This window comes from Microtus pennsylvanicus, chromosome 3, assembly GCF_037038515.1.
Source record: "Microtus pennsylvanicus isolate mMicPen1 chromosome 3, mMicPen1.hap1, whole genome shotgun sequence".
Lineage (NCBI taxonomy): Eukaryota > Metazoa > Chordata > Mammalia > Rodentia > Cricetidae > Microtus > Microtus pennsylvanicus.
Window position 1 is genome coordinate 78,095,341 of NC_134581.1, and position 24,097 is coordinate 78,119,437.

At 52.7% G+C, this 24,097-nt stretch overlaps 1 protein-coding gene across 3 annotated transcripts in view; it reads left to right on the forward strand.

Annotated features, from left to right (window-relative positions):
* The first annotated feature begins 4,565 nt into the window (after positions 1-4,565).
* Positions 4,566-24,097, forward strand: part of Grik4 (glutamate ionotropic receptor kainate type subunit 4) — a 431,671-nt gene continuing 412,139 nt past the window's right edge. For 2 of the 3 annotated variants that reach the window (XM_075966267.1, XM_075966270.1), the window contains exon 1: positions 4,566-4,749. The gene's annotated coding sequence lies outside the window, so the exon portion shown is untranslated. The remainder of the gene's footprint in view (positions 4,750-24,097) is intronic. The other variant, XM_075966269.1, reaches the window with a different exon arrangement.

Here is a 24,097-nt window from a genome sequence, read left to right on the forward strand (position 1 = left end):
GCAGGTACGTTTGCTAGGTGCAGGAGCAGCTCCCAGCAAGTTAGGCGTTTTGCTGGTGCAGCTGGAAGCTCAAGCCAAAGGAGCAAGGAGCAGAGAAGAGTTGTGCTGAGCAACTCTCCAGAGATGACTGACAATCAGAACCCGCAACAGGCAGTGGCATCCATCCCTGGATGACCCCAGGCAAAGGTGGCAGCTGCCAGAAACACAGATGAAGATCCTCAGTAGCAAGAAACAGAATCAAGAGCCCAGGTGCAAGCTGTTCTGTTGTGAGCGTCTGCCAGCCTAGACATGGCTTCCCGATAGCCTGTGTGGAGAGAAAGGGGTCAGAGCCCCTGACTCAGTTGGAAACTCTTCAGGTTTGGCTTTTGCTCTGTCCTGCCCACCAGATTTGGCAGCCCCAATTGGTCCTCACTTTATGCCTTATTTGCATAGACCCAACCAACCAATCAGAACCCACCTTGGTCTCTATAACTCAGGTTCATGAGCTGTCTGTAGTCAAACTTCAGATGGGAGAAGAAAGGAGGAAACTGCTTTTGCCTGTAAGATCCATAGGAGACAGTCTACTTCAAGACTCCAGCTTTAGGGACTGACCTACTGTGTCCAAGACCCGTCACACCTGACACCTGCTTTCCACAGACTTGGCCTTCAGGCGACTGCTCTCGGCTGGCATCCAAGACTTGCTGGAGCCTAGATCTGTACCTCCTGCTGGCACCCTCTTTGTTGGTACTGGGCTATCATCAAGAAGTTTGGACCTTGCATTTTGCTGTCATTCCTGTGTGGTAACCCTCTATCCTATTCCAAGGGTTACCCCTATGTAAATAAATTTCCCCATGTTTATTCACCCTTCACTGTCTACCCATGCCATTTTTGAAAGAGGGCAAGACAAGAACCCAGTTGGAGACAGGAGAAACCAGTATCTTCCACTGAAGATAAAATATTCTGCTTCCTTCGTGGGTATAGCTGAGGCAACACACCAAGAGGGGAGAGAGGCCAGAATGTAAGGATGGGAGAACACGTTTACAGACTGTTAGAGGAGATAAGAAACAAAGAAGTGAGCACAAATCCTAATGAGCACAAGAGAAGACCAGATGAAACTTTAGTTCTGCTGGGAAGGGATCAGACGGTGAGGTCGGAGGAACCCCTGGCAGGACGATTCCTAAGAGATTTTAATGGTCAAGACGCACTTGTGGGTGGGGAGATGGCAACTGCACACATGCGCACACACACACTCACCCCTGTGTACTTGTGTGTCTATGGGGAATTCCAGGCAGATTTCAGGGTGCTAAGGCTCAGTGGCATAAAATAAGGTGAACAGAGGGATCAGAACACTGTTGTCTTGTTTGGGGACAGGGATTCACGTCACACAGAACTTGGACTCAAACTTACCTGTGCCTCCAAGGATAACTTTGGAACTGCTCCCCTCTCCTCTACATACTTACGTTCCTCTAATTGTGGAATTACCCTATTTTGGGGTACTGAGGATTGAGGCAAGCAAGCCCTCTACCAATTGAGCAGTATCCCCAGCTTCAAATTACTTTGGTATTGAAGCATGCAGTGGGAAGATGTGGTAGCAGGGACCTTTGACCCATGCTAAGGCAGTTTGGACTCAATTTTACCTTATGGGTCATATGAGGTCAGTGGAAGGAAAGGTAGCCCATGTTATCACTATCCCTCTGGCGGTTTTGATTGAGAAAACACTGAAGGGAGCCAGTCCCTCAGACCTGGAGCCAGTACACATGAGTGGCAGGTGATGTATGCACAAGTCACTTGGTGGCTGGGCATCTTGGTTGGCCCCAGTTTTGCAAGCAGGTTATCACCAACTTGCGCTAAATCTTCCCAGGTGATTTTGGGATAGACGCGGTAGGTGATGCAAAGCAAGCACTTCTTCTTGTGGCTGTACCTGCAACCAATACAAAGCGAGATGAGCTAAAAATAAACACAGGAGAGCAAACTTGTGCGGGCTCCAGCAACCAGAGAGCTTGGATCCACCAGCTAATCATGATGGCCAGGTACACAGAGTCCTGTCTGTCTAGTACAGCATGGGAGCTGGCTGCGAGAGATGCTTCAGGCAAGAGGGCCCCATTTCCAATCTCCTCTGCACTACCCTTTAAGATGAGAGGCTCGCTCTTGTCTTCTGATCTCTCCCAACTTCTAGAAGTTACCTTGTGTGGGGCTGAGTCTGCACAAGCAGCACTGGCTATGAAGGATTCAGATGGAGTAGGAGTATTGAATATCTCACCTCCTCAGCTAACCCCGGGGGTGGGGCTGTCAGGAGGATAGCCAAGGTAATGATAAGGGCAGGATTCTCAGCACCAATTTGCAGGGCTTCTTCCTTCTAGGCAAAGACTTAAAAAAGACAATCCACATTTGCAGGAAGTTAAGAGATTGGGGTTTTCACAAGGCAACAACTACAGTTACCTCTAGCCACCAATAGCTGTGGAACTGTGCCAAAGACGCCCCGCCCCCCCATCACACCTTCCTTGGCTCATAAAATGAGCTTCTAAAGCCAAAGAATCAGAAGAAACATTTCTCATGCCTAGTATTTTCCTTTTCCTCACAGTGTCTACTGTGCTGGCCTTGAGTGCTTCCAGTAGACCATGCATGTCACTCTGAGGTCTCCAGATGTCACTCAGTCAGCTTCCCTTGCTTTTAAAGAGGGAACTGGAAACCATGGACTTGTGAAGCAGATTGTCCTGGTCACGGGGATGCCCTCCACTATTGTCATCCCAGGGCAGGTACTGTATAGGTTACTGTCCTGCCACTCACGCAAACCAGTTCTAGAATCCGAAGGCAGACAAAGGCACTGGAGTTAAAGCTCAGGTTTTTGGAGTCCATTCACCTCAGGATGGGAATGTCCCACAGATCATTCATAAGGTGATGTTAGGGTCTGCTGGGCAGCGGTGGTGAACACCTTTAATCCCAGCTCTTGAGAGGGAGAGGCAGAGGCAGATGGATCTCTATGAATTCAAGGTTAGCCTGGTTTACAGAGCAAGTTCCAGGACAGCCAAAGAAGCACAGAGAAACCCTGTCTCGAACTTCCCCTCCTGGAAAAAAAAAAAGAAAAAAGAAAAAAAAAAAGATGTGGTTAGGTTCACCTTGACATCTACTTTGCAAAGCTGATGTAAAAGCTTTTGTTTTTGGAAATGATATTTGAGTGGTGTAGTCTTGACATACAGTAAGTTTTAAATAATACGGGACTGGAGAAATAGAAGCCTATCCAACATGGAAACTCCTGTCCAATATGGAGGCTCTCATGCCAAAAGAGCACGCAAAAAGCTTGCTCTGGCAGTGGAGGAGGGAGAAACAGGATCTTGTAACCACATTTCTCCCAGCTAGCAGGTAATTCGGGGCTGATTCAGCCTTGCTGCTCTCTCAACATAGGCAGTCTGTGTATTGTGTATTGTCCTAATAGTCCCAAGAACCAGTCAGGTAGGTGGACAGCAGTGGTCCTCAACCCTTGGGGGAGGGGGACAAGGGTCCCCAAGACTTGGGGAAACACATATTTCTACATTACAATTTGTAACAGCAGCAAAATTACAGTTATGAAGTAGCAATGAAAATAATTTTATGGTTGGGAGTCACCACAACGTGAGGAAATCTATCTTTTAAAGGGTCGCAGCATTAGGAAGGTTGAGAACCACTGCTCTAGAGCGACCCCCTCACAAAGACTTTGGGGTATGCTAGTGGTTGGGTGTAAGAGCTGAGGGTAGAAGATGGGAAGACTGGCATGGATGAATTCTGGGTTTGTCCAAAGCTGAGACATTGGGTTTGAGGAAGTCGCATGATCCTAGGCCTTCTATTCTCCTGTCCTCGCCTTTTCTAGCCTCCTTTTCCAAGCAGCTATGATGTAGTCAAATGGTCCCTGAACCTCTTGCCAAAATGCTTGGTTACCTCTTGCTCCTGCCCCCTGCTCCAGGTGAAGGTTGGGCCCTTCGCCTTTCCTAGCCGGGATTTCCTTGTGTGCAGCATGAAGCTCCAACTCCTCCCAGGAGGAGTGTGTGCCTAAACCGGCGGTCTACCAAACGTGAGCTGTTGCTCTTCGGCCTCCTGAAACGGTGTGGTTTATTTGGTCTTTCTAAAGCAAAGCCTCCTCAGCTACGCGCCACCACCAAGGCCACCTTCTCTACACTTCGTCCCTCGTTCTGGTCCCTAAAACGCCACCAGGAGTCGCCCTTTGCCCGCGGAAGCGGGCCAGACCAATAACTCCTCCGGACCGGGGCGGGCTGCCCCTTGGCGCAGGGCTATGGAGTGTGTTCCAGTTCCCCTCTTGGGGTCAGTCCTCTGCAACGCCCACCCGGAGCCCCCTATCCCCGGCCGGCCGTCTCCTGCTCGACACGACCAGGGCAGCTACAAGTTTGGTCCGGGCTGCTCGGTCTCTCGCCGCTCCTCTGCCCAGGTACCTAGGCCCCGGTTGCCAGCGAAAGCCCCCGCCAACGAGCTGAGACACTGGCGACCGCAGCCCCGAAGGGACGCCCCCTCCCCGGCCCGCCGCTTGCGGGGCTGCAGCAGTTCCCTCGTTGCCCGCCGGGCGGCGCCCCAGTGCCTCTCCGCGCGCCTCCCGCGCTGCCCGCTCCCGGCTCGCTCGCAGCCGGACACAGACTCTGCCTTCGGCTGCTGGCGGATCGAGCTGGAGCCACCGCCGCTGCTGCGGAAGAAGAAAAAAAAAAAAAAAAAGGAAAACAACAGCCCGGCCGCGGGCCGAGCAGCGTCGGGTCCCCGGCTCGGCGCCCGGAGTGCGGAGCCGCCCAGGTAAGGGCAGCGGCCCCCGCGCCGCCCCCGGCCCGCGCCCTGCGCTGTCCCCAGCGCCCCCCGGGGCTGCGCCGCACCCCGACTTCTGACGTCTCCGCCGCTCGCTCCCTCCGGGCCGCGGCCCGCACCCTGCCTGGCCCCGCTCCCGCCTCCAGCTGCCCAGTCCCCTGCACTCCGATGCCTGCGTCCCCCAATTCTCCACCTAGACCCCGCCACCCTGCCCCGTACTTCCTCTAGTCTCGCTCGCTCCCCACCTGCTTCCCCCTGCGCAACCTCTCCTCGGTTCCGACCCTCCCGCTGTGATCCTCCCTCTTCCCAGTCCAACTACCAGCCCAGCCTCTGCCCCCTGCAGGGATGACGGCCCCTTCCCGACACCGGCGATTCTCCCCTGCCTCGTCACCCTCGGCTTCTCCTGCGGGCCGCTCTTCCTTGCCACAGTTCCCGGTTAGACCAGCCCGACTCTCGAGCCCCCTTCCTTCTTCCCCCTTTGCCATCTGTCTTGACCGCCCCTGCCCGGGCCCTGGACTCCGGCCACCACCACACCCCCAACCCTGAACGCCGTCTTGCTTTGGGCCAAGCCAATGTCCTATCAGAAATGACCCTCCTTCCTGCGACTAATGGGCCTCTTAGCCATCCCACCCTAGTTTACCCGAGTGGGAAGTGAGGGAGAAACTCTGGAGACCTGCATTGGGCGCTGGAGGGAGAAGGGGCTAGGTGGAGGGGGAGGGGAGCTCAGGAGATGTTCTTCAGTGAGGACCCGGCAGTGCCTAAGTGGCTTCGACCTGGCTGGGGGTTGAGGGCGCTCTGGTGACGGCTGGGACGGGGGTTCGTCCAAGGCGCCAAGAGCACCTGTGCCTCCCTCCCCCGGCTCCCTGGAGCTGAGGAAAGTGAGGGAGGAGGTGGAGCCTGGGGAGAGTTGGCCCAGGGCTTTGGGTTGGGGGGAAGGTGCGACCAAGGGGATTTTAGAAAAGGCCCTCAAGCCAGGCTCGCTGGCAGTGGCCGGGCCATGCAGGCTGAGCTGGTCCCCGCCTGGACCTTGGGCTGTATGGTTCTTGGCATCTGTACTTGATGCTGCCATCTTCCTCCTGGTGCTGTTGTCTGGTGATGCCACGCGGTGCCACCTCCCTGCCTCCCTCCAGTGGCTCTTCTGGGCATGTCTCCCAGGGGCCTGGGTTGTCTGGAAACAGGAGGGGAACTCTGGCTGGGCCTGGCCACTGTTTCTGGCAAGTAGGCATCTCTTAAAGACCAGAACAGGAGAGCTAAGGATTGGCCAAGAGGGTTGAGCCCTGCCAGGGACAAAGAGAACTACCTTCTCTTTGGCTCCCTCCAGTCATCTGGTAGTAGTGACCCTTCCTGGAGCACCTGGCTAGCCTTGCATCCCCTGGGATGGGGCTGCAGGGGTGTGGCTTGGAAGGGAGCAACCCTGCCCTGCCTGAGTCCTGGAATGTCCTAGTGGTGGCGAGGGGCTGAAGAGGTGGGCTGTGTTCCAGCTCTGCCAGGGAAGGAAGCCCCTGGAATTCCACGGGGCATCCTCAGGCTGGCTTTATTTGCAGAAGCAGTGGCTTATGCCTCATCGTTAATCAGGTTTATTATTTTCCTCACTGGCTGGATGTGTTCCTCAAGGTCGTGACCCTTTAGAGAGTTAATCTAATACGCACACGTTACAGTGACTGGCTTTGTTTAATTTTCCAGATTATATTCATTTCTTGTGGCCTGGGCTTGCCCACCAGTTTTGCGCTTGTCTCTCCAGCTCTGTCCCCCGTGTCTGACTGAACCTGTCACTTGAGACCTGGAGGCAGGGCTAGTTCTAGGAGTGGAGAAAAAGCAGCAGATCTGATGGGGATGTGTGTGAGTTTTTGTGTTTTTCCCACCCTCTCCCCTAGACATCTCAATCATTAGCTGAAGCTTTCCTAGCTCCGAAAGTTTGTTCTAAAGCTCTTGCTTTCCAGTCTGGCTTCCTTTAGGATGCAGAGAGAACTTTTGTATGCTCCAGAGAAGTGGATTCTTCTCTCCGAGACACGAGATGCGGGAGATCTTGGGGAGCTCAGCTGCTCCCTGGGGATCTGGGTGAAATGGAAAGCCCAGAAGGAGGCTAGAGTGGTTGATGAGGAGGGAGGCTGTGTGCTGTGCCTGGGAAGAGAGCACTCTTGTGCTGCCTCAGAGAACTCATCCCTTCTGAGTGCAGCACACGGGGCCCACTTCAGCCTCAGCAGCGTTTGCTGTTTCTGCCGACAGGCCCCCCTCCCCCAGGAAAAGGCCTATGGATTGACCCACAGGAACCGAGGTGCAGAGATTTACATGTTTCCCAGACTCTGGTTTGCAGCACTGTGCTCTTGGGCAAGTTCCTGTTGCCTTGTTCTTAGCTGCTCTGAAAGCCCCCCACCCCAGCATATGCTCTTTCTCTTCACCCTTTTGTTAATACTCTCTCCAGCATCAGCATAGCTGACCACTTGGGCTTCCCACAGTGGGGTTCTCACAGATTGCTCCATCTCCAGAGCCCTTAGCACAGAGGACTTTGCTTGGAACCGAAGGCCCTCCGTATATGGGTCCCAGTGTCTTGTCATGCCATGGCCTCTGGAGTGAACTGCCTGCCCCTCAGCACAGGTGCCTGGTGTTCTCGCTCATGCCCTTCCTCCTTTCTGCTCTGCACAACCTCTTGAGCAGCCTTCATGGAGCAGCTAGAACCTTCCATAGCAGGGAAGGGCAGATGCTCCAGCTGTTATCCGGAAACACCTGAGTTCCTAACCCCACATCATTACCTGCGTGACCTTGGCTGAGCCACCTCACCTCTCTAAGCCTGACTTCCCTCCCCTGTAAAAGGATAGTCTCTGCTTCAGAGTCCTGACACCATGGGACGTGAGGGCACAGGGCTGTGATTTGTCATGAGCTTCGGTGGAAATCTAGGGTGTATTCCCTGCACGGCCCCTCCTCCACTTTCTCTTGGTGGGTTGGGTCAGCTCTTAGCCCTGCCTGGTATTGAAAGTGATCTGCCTTGTAAGTGTCCCCACCCAGACAGTGACTCCCTTGAGGGGCAAAGCCTTTGCCTGACACCTGTTCCCGTTCTCCATCCTCCAGCAGAGTGGCCCTGCCCTTCAGCCCCCGTTACCTGGCTCTGTTCATAGTGTGGACGTAAGAACTGGATGTTACTTGATTATAACATTCTGCTATGTAAAATAGAGGACACCTAATGTTGAACAAATCCAACAAGAAAAACAGGATTATACCACAGAACCAGGCTGGCTCAATTCTGGGAAGGAAGGAAGAAATCAATTTAATATTGTATTAGCTGAGAACTTGCTTGTTTCGCTCAATCACCCAGCTGCCCTGTGAGTTAGATCTGAGTGTTTGGGTCTTTACAAATGAGGGCTGAGGTCCCAGGGGGCTTTACGATGTTCCATCCTCTGTCCTGTGACATGAACCAGTGACAGCTTCAGATGCCAGCTTCCTCCCTACACTTGAGCAACATTTACTTCCAAAAGCAGGAGTAGCTGAACAACTCCATTGACTTCCCTGCAGCCCTGGGGTTCTGGCAGAGTCCCTCCATGAGGGGCGGGGCTCCATCCACCCTTCTTTCCATCCATATAGGATCTGGGTGGAAAGCGGTCCAGGTACCTGTCCTGGCTGAAAATGACAGCTTGATTGTGAGTGTGTAGAAATGTGTGAAGCTATGTGCACATGAGTGCAGGCTGGAGCCGACAGGGGGCTCAGACATAGGAGAGCTTCACTGTAAGGACACTGAGCAGGAGGAACCCTGCAGGCAGAGCAAGGGGAGAGAGAACAGAGCCAGCGGGCAGACTGGACAGGGCTGGTGGAGAAGATGTGGCTGTTGGAGGAGCTGTGGAGACTTTAAATCCGAGAAGTCCTTGAACGCCGGAGGGAAAAAAGACTCAGGTGATTGCAGCAGGCCTGGGGGAGTTGTTGAAGATTCTTGGGCAGAGAGTGTTATGCCGAAAAGGGGGTTGAGGGCTAAGCGGGGGTGATGGCAACAGGAAGGGGGAACTTGAGTGACATTTCCAAGGCGCAGCAGTACGTGCGGACAGATTGGTAACAGCAGATGAAGGAGCAGGAAGTGTTGGGATAACTTTGAGATTTCTAGCCCGGGAGCCCGGAGAGAAGGGTGATGCAGCTTTTAGAAGTAAAAAAGCCAGAAGGGACCGGCTTTGCCCAGACTGTGTGGAGCATTTGGGGACTGGGTTGGGTGGCCCATGGAGTTCCTGGATAGCTAGCAGCTGAGCAGTCCAGGGCAGAGCTGGGCCTTGAGCGTGTGTTGTCGGGGAATTGTCACATAGCAGGGGACTGTCATATAGCAGGTTCAATGCCGGGATCTCACCCTCCCTCTTTCTGCCAATTCTGCTGCCTCCCTTCATGACCCATGGACCCCGTGTCCCGCGCTAGCTCATCTCAGTATCTGTCACTTCCTGGAACCAGGTGGAGTTTCTGTCTGTGCAGGCAGGAGTCACTATATCTTCGCTCACTGAGATGCCCCTAAGTGTGACAGACCAAGTACAAGTGAATATTTGTCCTGCTTAAGGGGCTTCAGCTCCGGCTGATTCAGTGTTTGCCACAGAGAAGAATGCATGGGCTGCGGTGCTGAGGCTTTGATACTTGGGCCACACTTCCTGACTTTTGATTTTCCTCTTATTTGTCACCAGTCAGAGGGTCTTGGTTTGTGCAGACAGCAACCCCAAGGACTGCCAGACCCCCATACTGGCAGCCCTCAATTTTTACTCCTGAGTTTGAGGCTGTATCTAATGGCTGGAGTAGAAAGCCTGTGAGAAGTCCACCCTGTCACTCTGAGCCCTGTAAGCCCTCCTCCTCTCTAGCTGGTCCCCCTCCTCATCTGTGTCTCAGGAAACAGTTTTCTCAGTGGGAGAAGGAAGACCAGACAGCTGTGGTATTGTCCTTCAGGATGTGTTTAGAATCCTGTGTGGTGTTTTGGCTATGGAGAGACTGATAAGGAAGTTGGGGTACCCCTAGGGTCACCCAGAGCATCTAGGGAAAGGAGGATTGCTAGGGATTGGTAGAGGACCTCTCACAGCCCCATTCCAGCCCTTCATCTGGAGGAAGTAAGGAGAAGCCCACCTCTCAAGACTGGGGAGCCTAGTGCTGGCCTGAGACTAGGTGGCTAGCAGTAAATACATGTTTAGAATAGGAGTTTAAGGGCTGGCGTTAAAGAGGAGGATTTAATAGAATGAGAAATCAATAGCCCGGAGGAGGTTAAGATGTGTAAGTGAGAGGCCGGCTGCAGGGCACACTTAATAAAAAAGAAAAGTTTCAGATGATGGGAAGATGGAGGAACAGCTGGGCGGAGAACCAGACTGAATGCCCTACTCTTTCCTGGTGCCGAGGCATGGAGGCTCCGGTCCCGAGGTGAGGAGCAGTCCTTGGCTGGCTCTCTGGGGGTTAGGGCGTCTGGAGGCCTCCCTCGCCGCATCAAGGCTTGGCAGTACAGTGGTTAGCACTGCAGCTGACAGTGTCTCACTGTCTTCCAGGTTCAGCAATGGGGTGCAGGGGGCAGAGTCCGAATCAGCTCTGAAGTGGCCCCTGAAGCCTCAGCAGGTGAGGGAGGTGCCCAGAGTGGCTGCGCTTGTTCCCATTAGCAGGGTGATCATATTTCCATTTTAGAGCTTATCACTCAAGACTGTAGGTACAGTGTCCTTGGAAAGGCTGACAGGAGGGTGGCCTGCGATGCCCTTTGGGAAGGTGATGGAGCTTGTCTGTTTGTCCTTCCTTCCTCCCTTCCTTAAGTTTTTAAACCAATGCAGTCTACATTGGTTTTAGAGTAAGAAAGAGATGGAGAATGGAGGGCCCCGGGTTCCAAGGAGCCACCTGTTTAAGGTGCACTCAGGACCTGTCGACTGATCCAGAAGGAATCATGGACTTAGATGGCAGCCATTACCCGGTGAGCACACCGTCATGTGAGTGTAAGCTGGGTCAGGGTCAGGACACCTGCCCTGGGTCTAGTCTCTGTCTGAGGACCAAGACGAAAGGCCACCTAACGTCTGCCCCAAGGGTGAGACAGTGGTCGTCAGGAGCACCTGCTCCTCGTGAAGCTGAGGATCTTTTGCAGAACAAAGCAGCATCTGCTTGTTTCATGGCCTGGAAACCGGAAAGTCAGGAGGTTAAACAAATCCCAGGATGTGGTTCCTGGAATGTCTTGAGGTTGTGCTCCTGTGGATGACTCTTCAGCCTCTGTCTGCTCCTCGTTTTCTGAGAACCACCATCATCGAGTCCCCGCGTGTCTAGAAGGTGCTATGCATGCACAGTGTGTCCTGAGCTGGCCTCCAGCTCTTGTGAAGTCGGTGCTGCTGTGCTCTTCCCTATGAGCAGACCCATAGGTACATCGCTTGCCCCAGATGGCACCCAGCAGTGATTCGAGCCAGAATACAAGTTCGATAAAACTTGGTCCATGCTCCTGGTCTTCATGAGGCCAAAATACTTTGCTGGGTGGTTGCAAACGTGGATGTGACAGGTCCCCTCTCCAACTGCCTAGCATAAGGTTCATGCTCAGTCAGTGCAAATGACTTCTAAATTTACTAGGTTTTACCTTATGCTCAACCAAGTCTTTGTGCTTTGGGTCATTATTCCACCTCCCTCCATGGGAACCCACTGGGATGTGAAGATTCCCAAGATGCAAGAAATGAAGCCAGCATTCTGTTTCATTCCACCTGGAAACTCCAAGGCTTTCACCCTTACACTGCAACACCTTGGCCAGGAAGGTGACAGCAGTTGTGGGGAATAGGAGGACTGAGACATACTGAAGGCTTATATTACCTGATGGAGGCCATAGTTGCTTGACCCTTGGTCCCTCGGGGCTATGCCAACGATGCCATGCGTCCATTTACGACCATAGGTTTATGGACACACAGTCCCCATATGGACACACAGGAAGGTACATTCCAAGGCTGTGTTCTACAATCTGCTAGATCTTCTAGGTTCCTCATTGGGCCTAAAGTCCTGGGCAGAAGGACCACCGCTCTGTGAGCTTCTTGAAGTTAGGGGATGCTGCACACACCCCATCCAAGGGCCCAAATTCAGATGGCCCAAATCTAAGAACACAGAATGGGACAACTAGGGGAGAAAGACCATCAGTCTATTCGAGCTAAAACAGCACCACCCATTTTTAGAAAAAGAAGAGGTGGCTGGGACACCTCTGCAGGTGGGGTGCATGGACATAAAACAATTGGGCCACCGGCAGGGCAGATCAGCCAGTATGGTGGGGGGCTTTCGTCTCCCCTCAGCTGTCCAGAGCTTGATCTTAGACATGAGGGGTGGGAGTGGAGCTGACCTTTGACCTGTCTCCCAGGTCAGTGTTTTTCTTGATCCCTACTTCTGTCCTGAAATGTTACCGTGCGCTCCCCCCACAACTGTCCCACACTGTCGCTGTTAGCCCTCCTTTGGGCCCTTGTACAAGGTCACATAGCTGAACTGCAATGCCACCCTGTTTGCCCTACCTCTGTGTCACCACCCTGGCCAGGCCCTCTCTGGAGTGTGTATATTGGAGATGACCTTTGACCTGTCTCCCAGGTCAGTGTTTTTCTTGATCCCTACTTCTGTCCTGAAATGTTACCGTGCGCTCCCCCCACAACTGCCCCACACTGTCGCTGTTAGCCCTCCTTTGGGCCCTTGTACAAGGTCACATAGCTGAACTGCAATGCCACCCTGTTTGCTCTACCTCTGTGTCACCACCCTGCCAGGCCCTCTCTGGAGAGCTGGGGGTGTGTATATTGGAGACACAACCACCCAGGAGGCAGGGACTGAATATCTGGGCGTAGCCAGGAGGATGGTGGTAAGGGGAGGCCAGGCAATGCTTGGATGCTTTGGGGGGGGGTCCTCAGACTATCTGTCAGTCCTGTAGATGTGGGGTGTACTCAGTGTCCTGCCATCTACAGTGAGGCCAGTACCAGCAGGGGACAGGACCTTAGTGTATGGTACCATGAGTGAGCGGCTTCCTTGGGAGGTGCTTGTCGGTAGAAGCCATATCCTAGGACCCTTGACGATCGGTGAGCCTGGGGGCGCACAGATGACCTTCAGCACACAGGTGTGTGGGGTTGAAAGTCCACTGTGTAGATCTCCAAGTGCCTTTCTCGTCTTGCATGGCGCTATCATTCTTAGATTAGTACAGCCCTAAGTGAGATAAACCAGTATGGGTGTGATCCTGGGTCTGCTTGGATCTTGACCCAACTGGTCCTGGCACCAGGGACCTGAGAGAGGTTAGGGAGGGCAGAGGTGGCATCTGGGGTGACAGCTGTGGTTATAGATCAAGATGGGGTACACAGTTTCCAGGAGTCATCATGAGTAGGCTCTGGGGACAGAAGCCACATCTAGGGGTGTTAGTACAAGTGATTGGTGTAACATGGGCCTATGTGCACTCCAGTTAGTTAGCTAGAGCCTAGTTGGTTATATGAAGGTCATTGGCAGCATGGGGACTGGGCACCAGAGGAGCAGAGTCCTAGGAGAAAGGCCCATCAGTACAGGAACACAAGGCACGGGGATCTAGGAAGACTCCTCGTCTGGTGTCACCTTTCATCGTCTAGTCCTGAGCCCAGTGGGCCTGCACCGTGACTCTCCTTGTGGACAATGCCAATGCTCCTGGCACTACTCAAGGCTACAATTGGTTCCCCTCCTTTACCCTTTCAGGCTGGTTGACGTGGATGCCTGCAGGGCGGGGCTGAAGGAAGCCTGGGATCTAGTGTTGGCACCGTGGGTCAGCAAAGGTCACCTTGTGCTCTCTGACCTGAGCCTAGAGTGCCATTCTTTGTTTCTCCTCTGAATGGGGAAACTGAGGCTCAGAGTGGGGAAGTAACTTGCCTTCTGGAGAATCAGGATTCCGTACATTTCATCAGACTTATTCCTGTATAACCTTTCATGAAAAAAGAGAGGGCCCGAGACCCGCCACCCTGCCCCTGCCTGCCTGACTGCATTGTTTCCTCCCCACCAGAAGCCAACTGCTAGCCAGCCTCTGAGAGGCACATGGAGAAGAGACTAAAGGACACGTATAAATCCACCTAGACGTCAGAAACACTCATCAGATCTGAGCCCAGCTTGGCTGTGCCGTCTGGGTTGGGATGGGCAGGGCAGGACAAACTGATGTTTCTCTTCTAGCCAATCCAAAGAAACTTCCAGAAGCAAGCGGACCCGTGGAAAGGGAGGACTTAGCTTCCTAAGAAGGGGCAGGGTTGATTTGTAGGAAGCTGTTTGGTACGAGCATGAGGAGACAGGAGGGGCCTGGACAGCCCACATGAGAGCCTTCTTTGCCTATGTTGCAGCCTAGATAAGCCGGTGGGCACATCCAAAGGGAGGGATGAAGATGACAAGGCTCCTTAAATCATAAAGTTCATTCAGAACATCAGGTATGATTTTATTCACATAAATGTCAAAGTGTGGTAACAGAAGCCAGGGTAGCTGATTCTCTTGGAGGGGCCCTCGGGATCTGCTGGAGTGCTGGCCATGCCCCATTTTGTGATCTGAGCCTGGCTAACATGGGCACTCATTAGCACGCTTGACCCTTAGGTGGGCTTTTCTGCCCCTGCCTTCTACTTCAGTTTCAAAAATTGAGACTTAAGTGCTTATAATTATTCTAATGGCCGGGGCCTTATTGCTGAAGTATGGTCACTTGACAGAATACTCAAGAGGAGGCATGAGATGGCACTAATAAAAACACTAGGTGGTATTTTTTGAGCACTTTATGCAGTGGGTCACATGCATTTTCTTATTCCATCCTGCAGCAACCCACCTTGACAAGTGGGGAAACTGTGACTCAAGGAGTTTGCTAAAAGTCACCTACCCAGGCCGATGACTGAGGTGTGGCTCAGGCTAGACCTGCCCCAGAAAGCTAGCATTCTCAACCCAGTGGAGTCTGCAGGGCGGTTTGCCATGTAGCATCGGCTTGACCCCTTGCTTGGGTAACTGCACCATCTTTGCGGTTCTGGCTCTAGGTTCTGCGCAGTTGCAGCTTTTCCTGGAAAGTGTGGGGTATCTTGAGTTCCTGTGCTGTTCCCAATCCAGAGATACTTCCAGAATGGAATTATTGAGAAGCAGGAGCCAGGAGGGAGTGTGCACACTAAACCAGGTGTGGGGGTCTCTGGAGTTGGAAGAGGCTGTAGGTGCCTAAGGATGCTCAACTGTAACCCTCCAGCCAGATCCTACCAGGTGAGGGAGGAAGACCTGCAGTGTTTATCCCATGGGGGAGGGGTTGGGGCAGGGAGGAGGAAGCTGCTGTCTCCCTCTGTGGGTTCCCTCACTGTATCCCAGAGCTTTGCTGGGGATTTACAGTTTACAGACACCTAGCGGTTCACCTGGAGACGGTGGGGGCAGGGCTGGGGTTGGGAGGAGCATGGCACCTACCTTTTTCACACTCACACAAAGGCACATTTGACGTGTGGTCTTGTCTGGGGAGAGGTGGTGGCATTGTATCTTGTGTTTGTATGCAACTAGCAGAGCAAGCAACACTGCATGCTGCATTGCTATTCCAGATTCCTGGGCAGGTGGGAAAAGGGGGGGAGGGCTGGTACTGGAGAAAAGCCCCCCTCCAATGCTGTGTGTCTAGCAATCTTGCTTCTGTACAGTGGTCTATGTCTTAGGCTTAAGTTCAGTTTATTACTCTGGTCGCTTCTGTTTGGTTGGAGGCTGGCTGACTACACACATTCCACACACTCTAACCATCTCTCTTGTGAAGGAGTCTCATCCATTGGGTGGCGCACGCCTTTAATCCCAGCACTCTGGAGGAAGAGGCGGGTGGATCTCTGTGAGTTCGAGGCTAGTCTGGTCTACAGAGCGAGTGAGTTCCAGAACATTCAAGGCTGTTACACAGAGAAACTCTGTCTGGAGAAAACAAAAAACAAAAAAAACTGAACCCATCCGCAGTGCTGACTCTGGCTCCCAGGGTAGCTTTGGATTTCTGACTCAGAATCCTTTCAGACAGCTGGGGATCCCTCCTTCCACCTCCCCTCCCGCTCTGGCGGTCCTGTGACTTTACTTTCCTAAGGCTCCTCCCCCATCCTACTGTAATCCCTTTCCAGAAACATCTGGGCCCTTTCCCCCTTGCACTGCTTGCCACACAGCTCTCCAGCTGGAGGCTCCCTATAGGGCATAAGCTTAGAGGCCAGGGCTAGGCCTGTGGGCCCCAGGGTGTGGAGCTTTTCCTAAGTTACCTATCCTTTCCGGCAGCTCAGTGGCCTTCTTAGGAATCAGGGGGCCCTAAGTGAGAGTCTCTACAGCCTTCCATGCCTTACCCTTGCTAAGGCCCTAAGAGTCTGACCTTGAAAGAGCCTGTAGGCACAGGTGGGGTGGGATGTCTGCCTCTGACAAATCGCTCTGTGGTCCCAGGACGTGCAAGCTAATTCAAGTGCAAACAGTGTATTAGTATTTATTACTCGTGCTCCACTGCGAATACAATTTGAGTTTTGAAAATAATGGGGAGTAAATGAATCGGTGGATAGCCTGTGGGGAGAGGAGCCAGGGGAAGGATGTTTCATGAACAGAGTGGCAGGGGACCTGGCTGCTGCAGAGTCTGCCATGGCTTCTTTGGAGGGAGCAGCTCCCCTAATTGTCTAGAATGGGGAGTGGTTCATTGGCAGGGCAGAATTTGCTGGAAAGCATATTTGCCAATGGCGGCTGCGTATCTGCAGGCTGAGGAGGTGGCTGTTGTCTGGGTGAATAGCTCCCGAATATCTATTTCAGACATCTGTGCTTAAAATCCTTAATTCGGGAAGCCGTTTCCTCTGAAGTCTGTCCCTGCGCACCAGAAAGCTCCTTTGCTTTGCTGTGACTGGCTTCTAGGGCAGACTGGGCTCTGCCACATAAGGTAGAGAATGCCATTCAGAGACCTAGTGAGGGTCACAGGAAATCAAGAATGCGCTGTGGGTTCCATGATACAGGAAGATTGGAAGAGCAGGGGGCTGCAGGGTATGAGACTGAGGGGCACTGCTACACGCTTTTGCCCATAGCAGACAGCACTTGCCAGTTGGAGCATCGTGGACTGGGATGAATACCCACTTAAATAGGACAAGGGTTGCTGGTGGGCACTTAGGTGGCACAGCCCTGGGTTCCGTCTCCAGTCATCAGGTATGGTGGTGCCTTGCCTGTAACCCTAGTATTGAGAGGTGGAGGCAGGAGGATTGGAAATCTAAGGTCACCCTTGTCTATATAGAAAGTTTGAGGCCAGCCTAGGATACATGAGACTCTGGTTCCACAAACAAGAGAAGAAACCTGCTGCTGGGTAGCTGGGGAGTCAATTCAGCTCTTGGTGACTTAGTTTGCTTGTAAACCGATGATGGTGAGAAATGCCTGGTGCATATCTAAATGAGGAGATCGCGCTGTCTGGCTTGATATCCTTCCAGATACCGGAAGGCAGTGCCCATGCTCCCCTCCAGCTTTGGCTTTGCCTAGAGCTTGGTGTTCAGACGGCACTGGGAGGAGGATTCTGTGGTGAAGGGACCTGCAGCAGCCTTGAATGTGTTCTGTTGTCAGGGCTGAACCGCTAAGCTGTGGCTCCTGTGTGGTTTGTCTGTGGAAGAAGGCGGGAAGAAGGCAAGGCGTGCTCACCTCTCCCTTGCACCTGCGCAGACCTCAGTCCTCCCGTGTGAGCATCAGGATCTCTCTGAATGCCGGTGCCATCACATCTTACGGGAGCAGGTCAGTCCAAAGTCACTGTTAGAACCGAGTTCATCTTATCTTCTCGGGGTCCCTGCTAGCTGGTAGTTTTGGTCCCTGGGTGTCACAGGAGGTTGGTTAGTCATTAATTTTTGGGTGTCACTACTGATCAAGTGTCATGCCATCTTTCCCCTTTACTCCTAAGTGGAGACTACACCTCACCTCCGTCTCTGCTTTCATGAATAACCTCAGACCATCCAGAAGGCACTTTACCTTCTATGAGCTGCTGAATGAAGGGAGTGACACCCCCAAAACATATGTTAGGGCATCATTGGCCACTGGAACCCCTGGGCTCCTCATGTCAGAATGAGCGACTGTTTCTGACTGTGGCCTCTTTGAATCCTCAGTGGCCCTCCCTGGTGGCCCCAGTGACTCAATCTGGTTGCTCTGGCCCTGACTGAGCTTTTGGTAGGCACTTGGGTCTGTCCGGTGCCTGGCTCTGACCTTCTGCCTGCCTGAGTCCCTGGGCCTCCCCTGGATCGGGGCACAGTTCCAATGGCTTTTCAGCAGTCGCAAGGAGGGACTGTCCCAACAGCTGGGAAGCATTGAACCAAGGTCTCCTCCAAGGAAGAAAGAGTATTGTTTAGACATTTTGTGTAAATTAGTAATATTGTGACGGTTAATTGGATGTCCATTGATCGACTGTCAGAGGTTTGATTTACTCTGTCCTTCCCCTGGAGCCCAAGACACTGAAAAGCTTGCTGGCTTTGCCCTGTTTCTCTTCTAATGTGGACTCTGGCTTTGCACCTGTGAACCTCCGTTTCGTTCCACCGGCTTTGTAATTAACGTCTTTTGTTTCCCTGCTCCAGCCTTGGCTTCCCTGCAGGCACGGTCCCAAGTGGAGTCCCAGGAGCTGTTCCTTTAACAGAGTTTCCTGAGGTCTTGGGATACAAGGACAAAACCAGAAGAGGCCACTGCCTTTCTATGGGGGAATGTTAGTGTTCTGAGTGTTTTTTGGAAGGGCATGGGAAGGGCAGTGGCCCAGAATGCATCAGGTTGTGCTGCTGGCTTCATTAATTCATCTAGTCTGTGGGATTTTTTTTTCGCTGGGGAGGAGGTAGAATGGAGGGGAGGGTGGGGGTACTTCTCTGCCAGGCTCTGTTCAGCACGAAGGGAAAACTCCTGAATTTAGCCAAGAAGTAGATAGATGAAGCTGTGTGGCATAGAGGGGCCAATGCAAGGGACATGGGGACACGGAAGAGGGCATTCACCTCAGCACGGGCAACAGCACAGGCTTCCCGGAGGAGGCCTGGTGCCCTGGGAAGGCTTGGGTTAAGTCTGAGAGGAAAAGATGGAGCTGCCCCAGCAGAGGCACCTCCCTAGCAGAGATGAGGCTGCAGTCATGTGACCCACTCACCTCCGGAATGGGAGGTGGTAGAGAATGCAATTCAACTAGCAGTGTTTATCAGAAGGACTGGATACTGCATGCTCACCCTTGCCAAGCACAGGACTTTACTCCAGGGGCTTTTTTTGTGTGGTCTGGTTTGCTCCTTGTCACATACACACTCTCTTGACAGAGCTCAGGAAGTCTCTTTGGTGGAGGACCAGAGGTATGATCTCAGGCTATCGGATTCAGAGGTGCTGGCTCCTCCATCTCCCTTTCCACCACACAGTTCTTGTGTGTCCCAAAGAAGTAACGCCAAAGGTTATGTCCCATGCGTGTGCCAAATGTTTTAGCATCATCCCGAAAGCAGCCACTGGGAGGCTTTAAGCAGAGCTAGCTTGAGTGGGTGTGTTGTGTGGAAGATGGACAAGACTAATGCAGACTGGAGTCAGGGACTGGGGCTCTGGTATGATCCTGCAGGGGAGGGGGTAAGCCTGGGTTGGGGCACAGAGGGGACTGTAGCCCTGGGAGTCAGGAAGGAGGGAGAATCTTCAGGACAGGGGCTCTATTAGGTGCTGTTGAGAGTGGTGGGTGTTAGGCCAGCCTTAAATACTTCTCAGATTCTTCCTTTGAGCAGCTGATGATCAGTACCTAAGACAGGACAGTTGGGGACCTAGGTAACAGCAGACGGTGGCAGATTCAGTTTTGATTAAGATTGGTTGAGTTTGATGCACCTGGGGGACATTTACCTGGAACTGAATTTATGCCACAGCCCAAGAAAAATACTCAGTGGTAAGATGAATTCTAGAATGAGGGTAGATGGAACTGGGGTGCGGTGGAGTGAAGTTGGCTGTCTGAATTGGACTGCTCATAGAACTCTACTATCCTCACGCTCTGGGTCTGAGTTCACTAGGGACTGGATGAGCCATGCGTAGTGGCACATACCCATAACTCTAGCATTCAGGACGCTAAGGCTGAGGCAGGAGGATGGCAAGTTGGAGACCAGCCTAAGGTACATGGTGAGCCTGTCACAAAACAAAACAAACTCCAAAGATGCCCGAAGTAGTAACTGGAGTAGGATGGAGGTACTACAGGAGCCCAGGGGAGAGGAGGATGGTGGAGGATGCGGGAGTTAAATCCGAGGGTGAGATGCTACGGTAGGGCCTGCTAGATAGACTGAGACAGCACACTGTCTGTGAATTTGGCTACTAAGAGGCAATGGTTGCCTCTTACTCTTGAGTACAGGGCAGTGTGGCTCTGTCAGCAATCAGCTGGTTCAAGGGTTCTTTTCGTTTCCCTGGATGTAAGTTGTAGACATGCAGGCAAGCTCTTCTCTATGCTTCATTTCCCCCTAGGTTTGGCAGCAGCAAGCTGTCAGAGGCAGTGAGCAGGCAGAAACAGAGGCAAGCGGTACTGCCCAGTGCTCCAATCCTATTCAGGTCTCTGATATTGAGACCCTGCGTCCTTTGCCGTGGCCCTCAGCTTGGAATCTCAGACCTTTGGGCCCGTGGACTTGACATGCCTTTGGCTTCTAGGATTTAGGGGTTCTTGTCTCTGTATCCTTGAGGTCTTTCCGCTTCTTGAGTAAGTGCCCTGTCTTTCCTCCTGGTCTGTCCTGGCTGCTTTGGAATTGTTCCGCTGCTTTTTCTGACTGTGACTGGCCTAAACAAAAGATGTTGGTTGATCCAAATCCCACCCTTTCTCAGGCTACATCAGCAGGGTGCTGGGGCTCTTGCTGTGAGGATAGGCTAGGGGACACTTACCTGCGCTACCAGCTCAGTGGATGCTAAGGAGATGTCTTGTGGTGTCTGCCTCTCCTGGGGCTGAGTTTGGGAGCCTGGGTGGCCAGTGCCACTCAAGACCCAATAGACCCTTTAGGAGTAAGAACATCAGGGATTCACACAGATAGGGCACCCAGCAGCAGGTGGGCAGCCTCACCTTCCACCCCTGCATGGATTCAAGTCTACAGCTGCCTCTAGGAATGCTGGGAAGTCATGGGCCATGGGGGCTGCCAGGGGCCTTTTGTCAGCCTCTTCAGCTGTCAGACTGTCATTCCCAGTAGGCTGGGCCCCGACATCTTGGCTGAGATTTGAAAACTAGACACCAGATGTCAGCCTGGTGTGAGGTATTAGATGCCAGGTGAGAGCCGTTGGGACCTCTTCTCAGGCCACTGGGACTTCTTCAGCAGTCAAACTGACACCACTATTTTCTTTGTTGTGAAGGTGGCCATTGCAGCTGCTGAATTCTGAGCTTTCCACTGCATCTGCTGCTGCGTTGTTATCAGGGTAGCCCGTGCTACGGAAGTAGGCAAGGAAGAGCACCCAAGATTTATATTGCAAACCCAAGGGAGGTCCACAGGAGAATGTCCCTGAACCTGACTGAGCTCAGCAGCTTGTTTAGATGGCTGGAGAAGGGATACTTGGGCCAATCACAGCCATTTGTCTGGACCAATCACAGGCTTGCCTCTTAGCACCAAGCACACCGAGCCTTATGGTTTGGACCAATACTACTTTGCCTTTTAGTCCCAGCAATCGGACCACCAGGGGAAGCAGTCCCTTTTGGTCAAGATAGAAATGGTTGCAGGATCGTCTAGAGTTCATGGAAGCGTGTGACAGCCAGAGGCCTGGTGCAGAGTGTTTGAAATAACTCTGGCTGGAGCTGTGTGCTCCAGAGCCAGGGTGCTCAGCTCTGCCTTCTGTAGAGTTGTTTCAAGGTGTCCATGGAATGTTCAGCACTGCTGGTGTTGGCTTAAGGATAGCGGTTGGCTGTTTGACTGACAGTCTTTTCTGCTGAAATATGGCCTCAGCGGCGAGAGTAGGTCCAGCAGCCACTGACAAGTTAGATTGTCCCAGCCACACTTTGTTTATTTGTAGGAAAACGTCAGGAGTGTTCACAAAGAAATACTTTTAAAAAAGTATTGTTAGCGCAGACAGAGTTTTTAAACAGATTTTAATAATGCTTGACACCAGCCTGGTGACCAGGGAAAGAAGACTGCCCCTTGTTTGTTTAACTGCAGCAGTAAGCGTGGCAATGGCGGGAAGGCCTGGAGGGCACATCAGGCAGATAGATGGGCTGGGTAGAGACTAGGAGAAACCGGGGGGGGGCATGCAGGGTCTGGGGGGTTATCTCAGCAGTGAGGGGGAAGGAAAGCAGTTTATAGAACAAGGGATACTCAGTAGGGTTGAAGGGTGTGATGAGTCATTTTCCCGTTTGCCAGGGATGGAGAGGCTTCGGATTCAGGCTCTTGTGCTGAGCCAGGCTGACCCAAGGCTAACCAGCCTAGGCGTGCAGCCCCCCTGTGTGCGGTGAGCTCTCATGTGGTGTCTGACTGACTTCTAGGGTCTAGGTGTTCTCACTACAGTTGGCCTTCAGCCAACAACGTACCTCACTAAATGCAGAGGTAGGACAAGATTTGCTACCTGCTCTGAGCTCTGAGCCAGCTTGCCCGAGCCCTGCTGGACAGTTTGCAGTCAGAGCAGAGGGATCAGGTGAGGTGTTCTGGAGGCAGAAGGGTCCCCTATGTGGAGAGCAGGGGGACAAGCACATGGTGGACCAATGTGGACCATGCTGGGTGACAGGTGACATTGAGAACATGGTCATCCCATGGCATTGATGATAAAAGGGAGAGTGACTTTGGGGCTTAAAGGAGCAGTAAGGGAAGGGAGTAGGCTAGGACCTATTTCCAACCTTCAGGGATTATGGTCCCCATACTGCAAGGCTAGAGGCAGGAGTGATCAAAGAGCCAGAAGCAGGATGGCTCAGCCATTGGCTGTAGACTTAAGACCTATGGGGAGGGAGCTGGAGGCTCTGCTCAGCAGAGAGAGTAGAGTGGGTGGGACAGGAACTGAAGAGGAAGGTACCAGGACCAGCAGGAGAGGCATGAGTCAGCTCTGGGAGGGAAGGGCCAGGCTGGATCAGGTGCCAGGTTTGGAGCCTGAGCCCTCAGCTAAGTCTCCTGTGTTCTGAGCTCCGTTCTTGCTGAGAAAGCTAAGATGAGGTCTTTCCCAGTTTCACTGCAGGCTCCTGGGCTGCCCGGTGGAGCCAGGCTTCCCTCCAGGCTGCCTCACCTTTTCACGCAGTGTTCTAAGTTCCTGGTGAATTAGGGCGGACTCAGACAAGACTCTTCACTAGTAAACCAGATACAGGGGCTTAATGGAGGTCCTCCTGTGGGTCCAGTGTCAGGCAGACTTAGCCGAGTCCTGGGCTCGTGATCAAAACTCTGCAGGCTCCTGGTCAAGGTGCAGAGCCTCGTCAAGGTGCAGAGCCTCGTCAAGCCGCAGGGTTTTCATCCGCAAAGGGGGAGAGTTAGATTAGATATAGATGGACAGCCTCTGGGAAGGGGTGGGCACCATGCCACGTGTCTAGATGTGACCCAGGGACAGGGGCTCATGATCACCGTGAATGTGAGTGCACCCGGGCTGTGTCGTCAGCCTGGCTGTGTCTACCTGTACTCATGGCAATGCGATGGACCTCACTCATTGCCACCATGGGTAAAGGTAAGCACTGGGCAGCAGAATCACCCTGTGTGTTCTCTGAAGTCCTGGAAGTTCTTGGGGTGATAGGAGGAGCTGTGCCACCGTGGTTGGTACCTCATTGGGAATTGAGCCTAAACTTAGAGTTCAGGATCTAATGTCAAAGCAAGCCTGGCCCTCTCCTCGGCTCTTGGCCTCTTTTGTTCCTTCCTAGGGCACACACCACTTTCTGGTGCATTCTAAGTTTTTCTTACCTGTTGCATTTTCTCCATCTCTCCTGACATGGCATAGGCTTTGTGAGATTGTGTTCATTGACTCCTTTGTCCCCAGTGTCTAGGGTGGTGACTGGTATACAGTAGGCATCAAATACTTTCATGATGAAATGAAAGGCCCTGCATACTTTTTTTCTTGCTTCTTTATGCCAGTTTCCTGGTCTCTTGATCCTTGTTTCAGAAATGTCTATTGTTTACAAAGCTGATTCTAACCTAACAGTACAAACAATTGCTATAGGACCCAGAAAGGAGGGAACAGAGCATTCTCCTTGACATAGGCATGGGCCTGCTTCATAAGGCAGGTAGCATTGACTAAGTTTTGAAGTATGAGTAGGGAGTTTTCTGTGTGGACAAGACTGTTCCAGGCAGAGCCAGTATCACGAACAGAGAGTGCAGTGGTGTGAAAGCCCCTGGAACTTTTTGGAGAATATGGGGAAGGGCAGGGCTGTGAAGAGAATGTAGGGTATGCTGGAGGGCTAGAAGGAGGGCGGGGGAAAGCTTGGGATGGGGTCCCGCTGTTGTGGGTAGGCACACCAGTGAAGACTCACTGTGGCTGGGGGCATTTTTCTGCTGGTTGCAAACTGGGAGAATGGCAGTCCCTGCCACACAGGACTCTAGTGAGAATT